General features: G+C 40.5%; 1 protein-coding gene across 4 annotated transcripts in view; it reads left to right on the top strand.

Moving 5' to 3' along the window:
- Window positions 1–14,640, top strand: part of LOC144071432 (FERM domain-containing protein 5-like) — a 39,451-nt gene that overhangs the window by 6,714 nt on the left and 18,097 nt on the right. Inside the window, exon 1 of one of the 4 annotated variants that reach the window (XM_077596537.1) lies at window positions 11,839–12,077. The exons of the other annotated variants lie outside the window; for them this stretch is intronic. The gene's annotated coding sequence lies outside the window, so the exon portion shown is untranslated. Of the gene's footprint in view, window positions 1–11,838; window positions 12,078–14,640 lie in introns of those variants that run through there. 4 annotated transcript variants of the gene reach the window in all.

The raw sequence follows: 14,640 nt of genomic DNA, 5'->3' as shown, positions 1-14,640 counted from the left end.
AAAAAGGCAATAACTGTAATATTTCCCCTTGAAGGCATTTCTCTTTCTCTCTGTAATGGGCTCAGCAGTGTTAGAACTGGAATAAGCAGTCCTTTCTTATTCCCCAATGTCTCTTTTAGAGTGAAGAACAGGGACACAGCCTGTCAGTCTGCTTACTCCTCCATTGTGTTACGTTGTCTGGAACAAAAATGGGCCTTGCTTTACGTTTCGCCTGCAAGACAGAATATTAGATCTCACAAAGCAAACAATTGTAGCAACAGTGTGTAATGAGGGTCTTGATCTTTCTCCTTTTGGGGCATGGCCATTACAAAGAGACATTCTCAAAGGTGGAAGGACATTTAGGACTTTAAAAAAAAATTCAACTTTTACAATGTGTGTGTGTGGATGTTGTTTTTCTGTTCTAACAAAATTGAGATCATCTCTCCTGAATTGAACTTTGTTTCATGCATATTGTTTTGAAACCCTGAAAGCAGCCCTCACCCAGGGAGATATGTTTTTACCCCCGACCCCTTTTCTCTTTGTCCTGATATTCCATCTTGTCATCCCGACCTCATCCGCACCACAGGTTATTTCCATCACACTCATCCTCGATCATTCTGTGTTTGGGCCTCACTGCAGGGAGTTTGAAGCTAATGATTCTTCTCCTCCTCCTTGCAGCCTTTTCTTTCATCTCTAATCTGATGTCACCGGTGTCCGCTTTTCCTTCTGTTGGATTTTCAAGCCTGCTCAAAGATGATATATTTGTGTTACTTTTATCCCCAATCAGATACTACTTGACTTCATACAAATACTAATTGAGAGTAAATCTGATGGTACTAACCATGTATAAATAAAACATTTTTGTCCCTGTTCACATGATCCTTTCATAATCCAATTTTACAAGGAACCATCACAGGAAACTATTAATATGATGATCAAAAAGAAAAAATTGTTGATTTTAGTGATGGTAACCAAAATGGGAGAAGGCAATTAGTCACCTGAACTCTCATCAAAAGCATTTCAATTACAGTTGTCATATTTTTTGTCTTACAAGTTTGAATTGAGGTTAAATATAAATACAGTGTATTTAATACACATTGCATGCAGCCTAATGAATCCGACAAGTAGAGTGTTTATTTCTTATTTACTTGTTAGTCAGTGTAAGTGTACAGCGTCGCATTTACGAAGATGAAGGTTGTTTGGCAGGGGGGTGCACGTACAGTACCCAATTGTCTTACCTTGTTTGCACCCTGACTTTTGTAAACAGCGACAGCGAGAAAAGAAGTTTTTTTTTTTTTTTTTTAATCTTACTGCTGAAAGAGTCAGGAGATGATGTTTCAGTCAGGTGTATTGTGGCTCACTAGGAGGTTAGCGGAGGGGATTTCTGGCTGTCTTACACTGTTAAAGTCATTGTTTGTATATGTGTATATTTAGGGCATCAGATTCCTCAGTCAATGTAATGTGCCATTGCCCGATAAAAGTGGAGCCTTTCTTGTCTATTTGCTTGAAACAGTTGTGGGTTATGCTGAAGAGTGGCAGCTAGTCATGCATACAACCAGTTTCCTTTTTCCTTCGTGCTCTGGTGTATGTTTGTGTGTGTCAGCGCAGCCGTCACAAGAGATGAATGTCTGTGAGGAGCAAATATAGGGAAACCTGGGTCAACAAAACAACTGTGGCCAGGAACCGCAGGTTAGTCTGCACAATTCTACATGAAATGATTGAGTTTCAGCAAAATTACCCACCAAATGTGACTTGCTTATTCATTTCCAGCAATTAAAAAGAAAACTAATAGTCTTAGAAGCATCACCACAATGCACAACAGAGTTTCATCAAAATTACCCACCAAATGTGACTTGCTTATTCATTTCCAGCAATTAAAAAGAAAAGTATAATAGTCTTAGAAGCGTCCCCACAACGCACACTAAAGCCTTGTTGTTTTGGTTCTCTGTCATTGTTAACTACAGCAGTCAACTACAGCATGCGAACCATCTTACACTGGTGTATTTTCCTGCAGTTAAGACCAAAAAACAAACTAATTTTTTAGCGATACGTCATTAGTCACCTGGGTCAAAGCAGTAAAATATTTGGATTAAAACACAAAATAATCAAATCCCTTAGCAGAAAATAATAGTCATATCATTGGCAGGGGTCGTGTTGGAGCAATTTCCTACGCAACGCGTGTTAACCATTTTTCCGATAAAATGTTCACATTTCTTAAAAGAAACGAAAACCAAAAAAAACCTAAAAACTGAAAATTAACTAAAATGCTGCTCACCATAGTAATACAACTACAGTGTGCAGAGAAACCGTCCACCCATGACGTGAAATGGGATTAAAAAATAGAAAGAATATTATGTATATTCTGGTTATTTTCTGAACGTTTCTCTTCAGAAACATTTTATTTTACGAGCCACCTCACCTGTGCTTGCCTGCGCCATTCCACTGTGTTTCATAATGTTTGCAAATGCAGCACAGGACTATTTCCAAATTTCCCACTGAGAAATCCGACTAAAAAACAGAGCGTGTAAAATGCTGAACAAGTGCGTTGGCGTTTGCCGGCAAATGGGTTTCCAGGCCAAACGTCGGCTCGGGTTTAGAGTTCAGCAGCTGTGCATATTATTATCAGCGTGCCATGTTCCTGCCTCCCCTGAGTGTCGTTGATACAACCTGCTGTTATGTAAAAGCAAGTCACAGCAAATATGTTATTACATCATATCAATCTTAATCCCATTTTTAGATATTCTCGTCATTCTACTCTCAAAGCCTAAATATTAATGGGGTTTTCCCCTTTCTATTTTGTGTGTAGCTTTTCCATGGCAGTGAAAATGAAAATATATTTTCCACCAACCACTGGTAATGAGATTCACTTTGGTTGAGCACACACACACACACACACGGACGCACACACAGAGACGTGTACCATATGGCAGTGGAATTGAAATCCAGAGGGGATTGTTTTAAGCAGTGACGATTCTTTCTCAGTATATTGTGTTCATTGAGCCCCCTTTCCTGTGAGCTCCGGGCCATGAGGCAGGTGTCACTGGATTTTTATTGCTTGCCCCTGGCCACTTTGCCCTCTAAGTCAGTAGTGAAGAAGGAAGACATTCATTTTATGTTGAGTTGGGGTTATCATATCATTTCGGGGTCAGTTTTTGGTGAGCAGTCATTTTTGAAAATCCTTGTCCTTCCTTAAAGATCATGCAAATGCTAGTGGTAAGAATCTTGTCAAGTGGGGGAAAAACACAATTTCATTTTTGATGTGTATTAGTATTAGTAAAAATGAGGATTTCCTGGAAATGGCCATTGTAAGCAATGTTCCCTCTATTTTTTTGTTTGTCTAGGCAGAAAGACAACATCCCTGAGCACACTGAGTACCGGTGTGAGCAACATCATCATTGCTCGCTATGGGCACACACCAGTATCACACCTGCCATAAGCAGGTGCATGTCTACTACACATAAATGATTTAGTAATAATAAAATGTAATGATTAATATCTATGAATGGGCGGCCCGGCAGATGAGTGGTTCGCGCGTCGGCCTCACAGTTAAAAAAAAAAGAAAAAAAAGAATTGGGGATTTTATTTTATGCGCTCCATATGATTTGCTGTGCGCAGAGAAGACGAGAGTAGTGCGCAATTGCGCACGCGCGCAGCTTCGAAGGAAAATTGATTGTAAGACTTTTTTTATGCCAGGTACTCTTTTAACCATTCAGATAAGAGTATGCCATCTTACCCAGGCTTCCTCCTGGAGTCGCTACCCGTCGTCCCTTGCACCTGCTTTTGCGTCTATTAGTGTTTATGTGCGTTGATATAACTGACATCACAAAAATGGCTGCGTTTGTAAGCGTTGTTATGTTTTTTGTGTTTGGAATATTTTCTTCCGTTTCAGAGATTTAAGGCACATGTGTCAAAGTGGCGGCCTGGGGGCCAAATCTGGACCGCCGCATCATTTTGTGTGGCCCGGGAAAGTAAATCATGAGTGCCGACGTTCTGTTTTAGGATCAAATTAAAATGAAGAGTATAGATGTATATTAAATATCCTGATTTTCCCCCCTTTTAAATCAATAATTGTAATTTTTTAATCATTTTTTTTCTGTTTTTAGTTCAAAAATCATTTTGTAAAATCTAAAAATATATTTAAAAAAAGCTAAAATAAACATTGTTTTAGATCTATAAAAAACTGAATATTCAGGGCTTTTAATCCAGTTCTTTTAATCCATTTATAAAAAAACTCTAAGTTTATTTAAAATGGTCCAGCCCACATGAAATCGAGTTGACGTTAATGCGGCCCACGAACCAACCCGAGTCTGACACCCCTGTTCTAAGGGATTCGTGCTTTACATAAATGCTTTGAGCAGTGACCGGCTTTCAAATGAAGGTCATCCAATCTAGGTGTTGATTTTTCCGTTTAAGTAATTGCATGGGAGAGTAGGCCTGAGCAGCCGTGCCCACGTGCTGCCTCGAGTACATCGCAAACCTAATGAATCATGAAGATGTTCTTCAGCTACTATTAGTAGATCTGGAGGTGTCAGCCTTTTCCGTGAGATGTAGTTGTGTGGCTGTATTAGAATATTTTTGCTAAACTGGGAGATCACAATGAAAAGGTTGAATTCTTGGATATACTTCCACGTCGTTAGTCACAGTTCTCATTCAAATTATTTGGAAGGAAAGGTTGTTTTATTTAATGCTTTCTTGCATTCAAAGCACATGCAGTGCATGCACAAACAACATGGTTGCAAAGTTTGTCAGTGTTGCAAAACTGAGCAACCTATTTTATTAGTATTACGTTTTTATTTATTTATTTATATTAATAGTATTGGAGCCATTTTATTTCAAGAACAGTTCATGGGATTCAAGGAATTAATTGCCAAAAAGTCATCTTACCTAAAAATTGTAAAACCATTCAATTATTTATCAACATAGTCTATTTTTACCATCTGCCTGTTCGCTTTATTTCAGTCAACAATTTCATTGAATGCTGCATTCAGGACTTTAGCTCATATTCCCTTATGAATTAAAGTCATTGTTTTTTCTTTTTTTGCTGCAATATCCTCATTGACTACCTTCACTCTGTTCTCCTTTGGGCTTTCCTGACACACCCCCTTTTACCAGCAGACATTACCAAGGCTTTATAATTAATGAGTGACTGTAGTCTATTATGGGAGGCACCCCTGAGTGCCATTGCGGACATCCCTTATGCTAGTCCTCTGCAACTCTATCATGTTTCTGCTAGTCCTGTAATAACACACGAACATTTGCTGCGTTTCACACTGAAGTTTTGATCCACCTCTCACCATAAATCATCGTACACGCAATCTCTGTGTAGTTTTTTTTATCACCAGTGAAGCAGCGCTTGCTTGTGCCGTCATGTTCTTTAAAAAAATGACCATAAATGCATGGAAAACCAACTCTAATGCGAACTAACTTCCTCAAACTCATCCATGGTGCACTGAGTAGGGGCCATACTCGATATTGTCAGAAACGTCCTTGCTCTAATTATATCTGTGCCTTAACCAGCCTGGTTCTGCAAGTTTATAAATGATAAATTAGTGAATAGATGAATTATGTAGTCATGAATGAATGTTGGATAACCGACACAACTTCTTGACTTTGCAGTTCCACAATGCGCTGACGCCTAGATTCATGAATTTAGATACGGGTGACTTCTCCCAGCCTGCAGCAGAAAAGAGCATATAATGACTTTTGATTTTTAATTCATTTCTTAATTGTAATTCCGCCTAAAATTCCACTAGAGCTGTGCCCCCCGTTGAATGTCGCATAAGTACTTAGCTCTCAGGTCCTGTTTTTTTTCTTCGAGAAAGTGGCTCGAGTTGTCAGTCATTACTGCGGCAACCACTTCGTTTACTGCAAACACAACCTTGATTTGATTTGCACCAACTTTCTTGCCTCCGAGTCACAGCACAAAAGACAAGACAAGGTGAAAACAGAGTTCTTCACTTTTCTACAATGCTCTGTGTTCAACCTGGCAGGTGTTCAACCCATAATAAGTATGTCCAATCATGTATTGAGCCAAGGGTGTCAGACTCGGGTTGGTTCGTGGCCCGCTTTAACGTCAACTTGATTTCACGTGGGTCGGACCATTTTGGATATAATATTTAGATTTTTTTTTTTAGAAATGGATTGAAAGAACTGGATTAAAAACCCTGAATATTCAGTTTTTTATACATCTAAAACAATGTTTATTGTAGATTTTTTAAATATAATGATTTCTGAACTAAAAACACAGAAAAATTGATTAAAAAATTACAATTATTGATTTAAAAGGGGGAAAATCAAGAAATGTAATATACATCTATACTCTTCATTTTAATTTGATCCTAAAACAGAAAGTCAGCACTCATGATTTACTTTCCCGGGCCACACAAAATGATGCGGCGGGCCAGATTTGGCCCCCGGGCCGCCACTTTGACACGCATTAAGCCATCAATTAGTATTGATTTTTTTTCCCAAAGGTGTATTTAGTGGTGAACTAGTGGTGTGTTTCATAGTTCTGAGATTCTGGTTCAAATTAGGTGGAGTTTGCACATTGTGTCTTCCTCCCACGTCACAAGCCGGTAAAAAAAAGTGAATACTGACAAGATGAATGTTTGGAGAGCTACGAAAATGATAGACGGAAGGAAGCGGGGGTCAATTGTAGTGGATGTGTGAATCACAGAGGTTTCGCCACGCTGAGCTGTGGGTGTTGAAGGTCTATTGTCAAGGTTATTGGCCACGAGTCACTATGCGGGAGAAGAAAAAGACGGTCAACCAACAGTACTGCATTATTTACGCAACTTGTCAACATTAGGGCTGATGACTCGACTTCACGTGTCAGAAGATCGGCTTTTTCAATACAGTTGCTTTCCTGACTAGTGGTCCCTTGGAGCAAAAAAAATTCAAATATAATTTGTCGTCAATTTGTATCAAGTTCATATGATATAGCAATTTTTATCAGGGAAAAATAAATATCCCGTCGCTCAAAAATCATATTTTAAATACGATTCGTTTGGCCAAGTAGGGTTAATGTTTTTAAATATCCTTAATTTTGAGTTTTGGGATTATTTAGAGAAAAAAACATATCACAGATATGATAATAATAATAATAATAATAATAATAATAATAATAATAATAATAATAATAATAATAATAATCGGACATAGGCTTTGTCATCATCATTGACTCGACAAAAGCCTAATTGTCATCATACCCAGCTGTGTATGACGAAATTGGTAAATTTCGATATGAGATATGATACAGATATGATTCTAATGGCGTCAGGAAAATCGACTGAACGACTAAAAATGGATTGGACATCTTTTCCCATCAGTGGCAGCCAATGAGTATCCATATGACATGTTATGTTTAGATCATAACCCACTCTAGAATTTTCTTCTCCTGACCCTGTTCTGACACCCAGTAGTGGATTATTTCTCTCAATCAAAACGTTTTATGTAACAGACTGAGAGGATTATACAGGGCAAGAAAAAAATTCCCCTCTAAGAATTTAGTCCTGTGCAGCATAAAGATGCGGCTTAACTGTCCATCACATGGAGTGGAGATAGGTGGATAATCCTTCATGGTGTGAAATATGATGTGACGTTTCTGAGCCAAGAGTGGCCATTTTTACTTGTATCCAACATTTCAAGACATTTTTAGATGATCGGAGTTGATTTTGATCCTGATTGTAGGTCAACATGGCCTGTAATACAAGAAATCTGCCTACTATATCCATGGTGACCACTCTTTTTGTCATCGCTCCTCAGGTGTGCCCCATGTTTGAAACTCAAAATTATTGTCTCGCTGCTCTTAGTTGGGAAATAGTGGCAAATGAAGCAATGTCTGTACCTACTTTCTGTCTTGAATAAGTGCTTTGTAAATTCTGAGTGCAAAAAAAAAAAAAAAAAAAAACAGAATGGCAGTACTCCAATGAGCGGCCTTGCCTGCAAATGAGAATTTGCCTATTGTGGTAGAGTAATTAGTGCCTGGAGGCAGCGGCATTAGCACATTCTGCTAATCCCACTCTGCGGGCGAGAGTGGGACTGAATCCCAGGAGAGCAGATGGATGACGTGATCCCAGGGGCCCCCCTCTGTCATTAAAAAGGCCGATTACACGCTGGTAATGAGATCAGTATTTTGGGCTCAAATCCGGTGGTTTTTGTCCTAAAGGGGTTTTGATCTGGTCGGCCCAAGTCAAGGTTACGACCACCGGGCTCTGGTGACATTGCCATTTCATGTTTAAAATAGTTTCATTTTGTATTCGTAGGCCACTCAACTTGATTTCATCTCTTGTCAGTGGCAAAATGAAGCTCGTGCATAGCGTACCCTTTTTAACCGCCTTGTCAAGTAGAAGTTAGAAAAGTGAAAGCCCCTCTGTGCAATCATCTCACAACAGGGATTACAGACAGGGCAAAATATATTAATTAGGTTAAGTCTCCTCTCGTGGGATTAGTCCAGATTTACTGTGTTTGTTGATGAAAACAACTCTGTTTTCTTCGGAAGCTTCTCATCTCTTCGGATCAACTGCACCGAAAACTGTTGTGGGCCGTGAGTCATTCATTCACTTGCTATCATGCTTGCAACAATTGGGAGCTCTTTTTATTTTTATTTTTTAAGTTAAATGATGTTCTTTAAGCAATAAGGAACGTTGTGGTTTTTGTTTATGAATAAAACTACCGATGAGAGTTTAGCTTCCTGGGTTTCGATTTACATTGGTCATTCAAAACCAATTGAGAAGTTTTAGTGCATATACTACAGGGATTGCAGTGATTGGGTGACGCCACTGCTTCCAGATCCGCATGACCGCTTAGACGTTGGAAAGACTAAAAGGGAAAGGGGGCCCGCAGCAAAAGACGCCACCTCCCACGCCACCCTGGATCCCACCCAGTTCCACCCAAGCGCATGCCACCCTCTGCTTCCAAGCCATACCACTCTAGCTTCCCCGGAGGGCAAACAAAGACCCCTTTCAGACCAGTCCCCACTGTGATCATGAGGAGCCTGAGCAATCTGTTCCTCCTGGCTGCTCGCTGTGAAGTGACCCAGCGTTTTTTTTCCTTGCCTTTTTATTGTTGTGTTTGCAAACGCCCCAGCAGCCAGCTTTTTGAACATCAAGACAGGTAATGATGTCCATCTTGAAAAGAGAGAGGAGGCTGCAATGAGAGCCAAGCTGTTGCTCACGTTGAGTCACACTGACGATTTAGTGGTCTTTTAACAAAAGTTTATCAAAAGTCAATCATATATGACAGTGTTTTTCCCCTCTCACCCTAATGACATTAATGCAACCCCGAGTTCCACAACCTCGACTGCATTTTGTGTGATGGACAAGACTTGAATCAGCACTCTCCTGCATTCCCATGAGCCCTTTGTTCTTTCGGTTCGCTTGCTTCTATTTCATTCTACCTGCGGCACCAATCCACTGCCCCCATTCACTCACCACGAAGTCGACGCCGGAAAAGCCTATGAGACCTCGAGACATGAAAACTTTACTGTTAAAATTGAAAAACTAAAAGGATCTTCTCCTCGTAAACTCATCTTAATGCTAACGAACAGTGCAATACACCATTACCGTGCTAACAATTGGCATTAGAATTGTTTTTTTGTCATTTTCTACTCATCCGCTATAGCAGGGGTCGGGAACCTTTTTGACGAAGAGAGCCACAAACAATTCATATTTTCCAATGTTATTCCTTGTGAGCCATACTACGCATTTAAAAGTCAAAATACATACATGTAAACAAGTGCCTTTTCATATTTTTTTTTTGTAATTTCACCACATTTAAAGGGGAAAAAAATGAATATTTTTTAAAAAGATTCTTATACTGTTGCTAATCAATGAGAGGATGCATTCCAGAAGAGTCTACTGCAAAAAAAATGAAGATTAAAGCAGTTCTAGATGTAATATCTCAGTTCTGTCACCAGCAATTCCCATATTTTAGCTCTCACAGGTTAGCGAAGAGCCAGATGCACCCATCAAAAGAGCCAAATGTGGCTCCCGAGCCATAGGTTCCCTACCCCTGCGCTATAGCTATAAAGGTAATCATGTGTTCATCTTCTTTCAGGCTAGTTGCTGTTGTTTCCCCCTCACCCCAAAATCTCATTAGCCAAGTCATTATTTTCTTTTCAGACCATAAAACAGGGAACCTCAGAGGCCATTAGCTGGGTAATTTGCATTCTTCCAAATATTGATCCAGCCGTCACATCATTTTACAGCAGTGAATTTACAATTCTGTCCTTTGGACGCAGAGTCTACTTTCTAGATGCCCGTATAACTATGACAGAAACTCCTCTCCACAAATTAATTGGTGAGATAATTGGTACATGTAAGGATAATAATGAGCCTTATCTTTTATGACGAGAGAAAACTGATTCTAGTCGATGTAGTCACTTTAATGGAAAAGCTTCTTTTGATTATAGTCCTCTTAGATGATCTTTACTGCCTCGCTAGTTATAATTTGGGCTCATAGCCCTAAAGTTGTGTTTTAATCACCTTTTTCTCGACTTGAGTTCTGGCACACTTAAGTTAGTATCTTATGTAAGCTGTGGGGGAGAACGCAGATGATGAATTTGAGTCTCCATTACCTCACAACGGCCCCGTGCTATCTTTACATCGCACTGTCATACTCGGCAAGGAATCTCTTTTCCGTATTCAAAGGGCTAGTCGGCACTGAAAAGTAAGAGAGGCTTTGCATAGAGTGCTGCTCATGGTTACCGCTGTTGCTATGAGACTGACAGAAATGCGCTTGAAGATCCGTTTGGATGAAATGGGAATGTTCTCAACGCGGTACACCTGGCTTGCTTTCTTCGGAGCATACTTTGGCATGCAAAAGTGGTGGCACCTGCATTTGTATTCTTGCGGGATGTGGCTGTAAGCTGCTTATGAAAAATAATATTTTTTATACTGCCTGAATACAGCCCAAAGAAAAAGCCATGTTTGTACCAGGGGGGTTTCAGGGTGGAGAAATTGAGTTCAAACCATGTTTAACATCAAAATCATTCTGCTATTATTTTGTGTTCCAAATCACAGACTGTTCTAATAAAGGGATTATTTATTCATGAAGATTTTTGAAGATGTGAATTTTATTATTGATGACTTTTACCGAGTCTCTGCGAGTTGTTTTTGTCTGAAGCGGATCAACGTGACCTCAGCTAAACCCGCAATCCTGGCAGACCCTCCGCTATCTTTTTCATGAGATTGCATCTATGTGCCATTTTACATCCTGACACATTTTGCTCTCTTATGATTGCTGCTGAGAATGTTTAACCTTGGAAGCGCTTTAGGTCTGCAAGCCAATCAATGGCATGTCTCCCACAGGGAGAACCAGCTAAGCTGCTGTGGGCTCACACTCAAAGTTCTATTTTTTGCTCCACTTTTGGAGATTCCTCCTAAGAGGCTTATTTTATTTAAGCATGCAATCAGATTATTCTCAATATACCAACTCGTATGAGAGTTTGGAAACTAATTACGTTTTATTGTCTCTTCTCGGTCAGCCACGCAAGAGGTTTCGCTGTTTTGATGCATCACCACAAAGTACAATTCTTGATCTAGTGTCGAATGATTTTTAAAAGAAATATATTCACCCAGAAAATCCCCCTAAATTATACTTTAAATCATCGGAGTGACTCCGCCTTTAGTCCTCATTAAAACAAGCACTCAGACAGACTGCTTCAACTGATTTAGACAGTGTCAAGGATTAGCCAATAAGAATGCGCTTAAGTGACACTGTGGTGAATCTCTCAAATAAAATGCCGTGCCGAATGCACAGCTGACAACTCAACACGGCGTTAAGTCTTGCTCAGCTTCGTGGCTTACAAAAGTATTCTGCAACATTACCTAGTGGTCAACTCAAGTGTGTGACCACCATTCAGCCAGGCCTACGCTGTCATACACATCGGACTAGCTGTTACAATACGCAGCAGAAGGAGCAACACTCAATACCGCTGGAAATTTGGAGCTGGCAAAAGTGCGGAGAGAAGAAGCAACGCTTCAGACCAACCATTCCATCATGGGATAAGATGGAAGAGCTGTCGGCGCTTGCCAGGCTGGAAACAGAGTCGAGGGCCTCTACTCTGCTACTGTTGTCTTCAGCCCCAGACTACTGAGGTACTGTGCAGATTAGCTTGGAAGAGTGACTCTGCATATTCTCTACCTCGGTCCCAGTCTGCAGAAGTTCTCCATCTTGTGGAAGACTTCCTGTGTGTGGTTCCAGTTTTATCCAACTTTACAACGTCTTTTTCTTGAGTCTGTATCCGTTTTTTCTACCGCAACCAAGATGGCGCCGTTCAAGTGGCAGCCGGTGGCGGTAGCTCCGTCCACTCTCGTGACCGGACGTTTGGTCGCCCGGACGTTTGGTCGCCCGGACGTTTGGTCGCCCGGACGTTTGGTCGCCCGGACGTTTGGTCGCCCGGACGTTTGGTCGCCCGGACGTTTGGTCGGCCGGACGTTTGGTCGCCCGGACGTTTGGTCGCCCGGGTGAATATAATTTTGAGAGCTGGTTTCAACAGTAGATATTTAGATATTAAACTCTCTCTCTCTCTCATGAATATAATTTAGAGAGCTGGTTTCAACAGTAAACTCTGTCATGTTGTCAAACGTCCGGCGACCAAACGTCCGAGTACCGTCCACTCTTGTTCGTTTTGTGTTTTTGTTGCTTTTCTGTCAATGATTTGATTTGGTGATTCTTAATGATCCCATTTACTTTGCTTTGCTTTGTACTTTGTATTTTTGCTTTGTTGTTCTGTGGCCTCTGCGACTGTACTGTCTAACTTGTAACTGTGTGTGTTTTTTTTCTTCATTCCCCCCTTCTTGCTACTGTCACAATGAAATTTCCCGAATACGGGATGAATAAAGTTATCCAATCCAATCCAATCCAATCAGATCATTGGCTAATTCATCTCCAATGACACCATTTGGCTGTAGAAAGTGATTTCGCCTTTGGTTACCAGCGGGAAGTTTGTCTACACTTTCCTAAATATCCGGCGCGCATTCTATGAAAAGTTCGTTTTCTGGTGCAGTCATTGAGGTGAAAGCATTTCTCTTGGGCCTCCATTAAAGCCTCGGCATGCTACAGCGGCGGTGTGCCTTTAACGCACGCCTGCGTGCGCAGCAGACAGCCTCGAGGGCTGAACAGCTTGCTGCATTTTCATGCTTGGTTTCACCATTGGAAAAAGAATTTAACGGGTTAAGACAGTCGAAAGTGGGATTTGGTATCATTGTAGGTGTCACTTTCACGCTGAACTTAGTTCAGCGCCGTTGACCGTGATGAAAGGCTAACCAATTGGACATAAGTGAAACATGATCCTTCAATTTGATCTTCTCTAAACTGGCAAATAGTGTAAAGTTTTACAGTGAAATACTGGCAGCAGTGGTTAGCAGAATTTTCCGGACAAAAATACCGGAAAATTGTACAACACACGTAAAAACGGAAACCGTACGGTGCACGTTTTTGTTTAATAATACAACTGTGGCAACAAGAGCTGCTATTTTTTTCACATTTTTAAATTGGCTGTATTTTTCTCGATCCAGTTTCCTCTTAAAACCTAAACATAGCAAAGTCCCATGAAAACAAGTGCGTCTGTCGAGTAAGCAGTCTTCCATCTGGTAACGACTTAATCAACAGGGTGGACTTAACTCAAGTTATCGACTGCAGAGAATCTTGCCTTTTTTCTCTGTCTTTTCATTTGATTGCCTCAATTTTTCCAAGAACACTCTAATCTCTTGCGTTCTGCTGGCAAATACGCAATTTTCTTACAATACTTCTTCACTGACATTCTCTCACAATGGCAGATTTAAACTCTCTAAATCCATCTGTCAATCTCCCAGACTGCTCTTCTCTGCCGCTAAAGCTTTTTGAGCTTGTGTATCAGACTCTCCGGATGCATAGCCTTTGCTGAGTTGTTAAATCAATAGTGTTCTGAAGCGCTTAATTACGTGAATGGAGGAGGCGCCTGTGTGGTGCAGACGCGTCAACTGCCTAGGCAAGTAATTACATATATAGAAAGCTAAGCTGCTGCGGTCCTATCAGTGCCATTAGGGTTTTTCTATGCAGCATTGGAAATAGATTTTAGCAAATGGGCGGCCTGATTGGTTTCTCTACTCTGAAGGGGTTTGTTGTTTTAGGAAAGCTGACAATGGGACAAAAAGTCCAAGTATGAGAAATTATCAGATAACCACCCTTGGAAAAGTTACTTTCAGATATTGACTGGCCTAGTTATTTCAGTTGTTTGTTGGGTAAGTCAGGTGCTTGGTTGCTAGTCAATCTGTCAGCTGTGGCTATTGCAAATTTCGGCAATCAGATGGTGCGAGAGGTTCCTGCAAAAGACTTTGAAGGCCCTGATTTCATGATTAGTTTGAAGATACTTGCTAAAAAAAGAGAGAAAAGACTGAGTGTAAGCAAGAACTAGATTGTTTCAATATAGTAAATTTGCTGCATGCAAAACGCCAGAATTTTTTGTAAGGGGACAAATTGACAAAATCAGAGGCCTTGCATGTGTAACCCTCCCACATTATGTAAGGACTGGTCGCTGTCACTCCTTCAGTGGCTATCTGGCCCAATTGGAGGGTCCTCATTCCAGCCATTGACGGGAATTATAACGAGCACATTTCCAACATTACAGTTCGTAGTTCTGTCTAAAAATTACAACCCTCTTCCTCCCCTTTCAAAATA

This window comes from Stigmatopora argus, chromosome 3 (assembly GCF_051989625.1).
Source record: "Stigmatopora argus isolate UIUO_Sarg chromosome 3, RoL_Sarg_1.0, whole genome shotgun sequence".
NCBI classification, from domain to species: Eukaryota; Metazoa; Chordata; class Actinopteri; order Syngnathiformes; family Syngnathidae; genus Stigmatopora; species Stigmatopora argus.
The sequence above is the reverse complement of the archived record's forward strand: the minus strand, read 5'-3'. Positions and strand labels throughout refer to the sequence as shown.